This window comes from Propithecus coquereli, unplaced genomic scaffold (assembly GCF_000956105.1).
Source record: "Propithecus coquereli isolate 6110/MARCELLA unplaced genomic scaffold, Pcoq_1.0 Scaffold475, whole genome shotgun sequence".
Taxonomy (NCBI): domain Eukaryota; kingdom Metazoa; phylum Chordata; class Mammalia; order Primates; family Indriidae; genus Propithecus; species Propithecus coquereli.
Window position 1 is genome coordinate 199,525 of NW_012150563.1, and position 402 is coordinate 199,926.

Sequence of the window (402 nt, forward strand, 5' to 3'; positions counted from 1 at the left end):
ACATGTGTGGTAAACACTGTGTTAATGGGTTCACATGCTGAGTCCTTCATCCTCACCACAGCCCTGAGGTGGGTGCTATTTTACCTTCATTCACAGAAAAGAAACTTGAGAGGTTTAGAGATTTGAGCGACTGACTCAATTAGCTAGTGAGGGAAAGATATGGGACTTGCCCTCGTCTTTCTGACTCCACAGTCTTTGTTCTTAACCACGGTGACTGTTAGGAAACACTCAGCTCCGAGCAACAAAAAACCTGCAAAACAGTGGCCTAAAGAAGTTTACCTCCCTGCATAAGAAGTCCAGAGGCTAGGCCAGGCGCGGTGGCTCACGCCTGTAATCCTAGCACTCTGGGAGGCCGAGGCGGGCAGATTGTTTGAGCTCAGGAGTTCGAGACCAGCCTGAGCA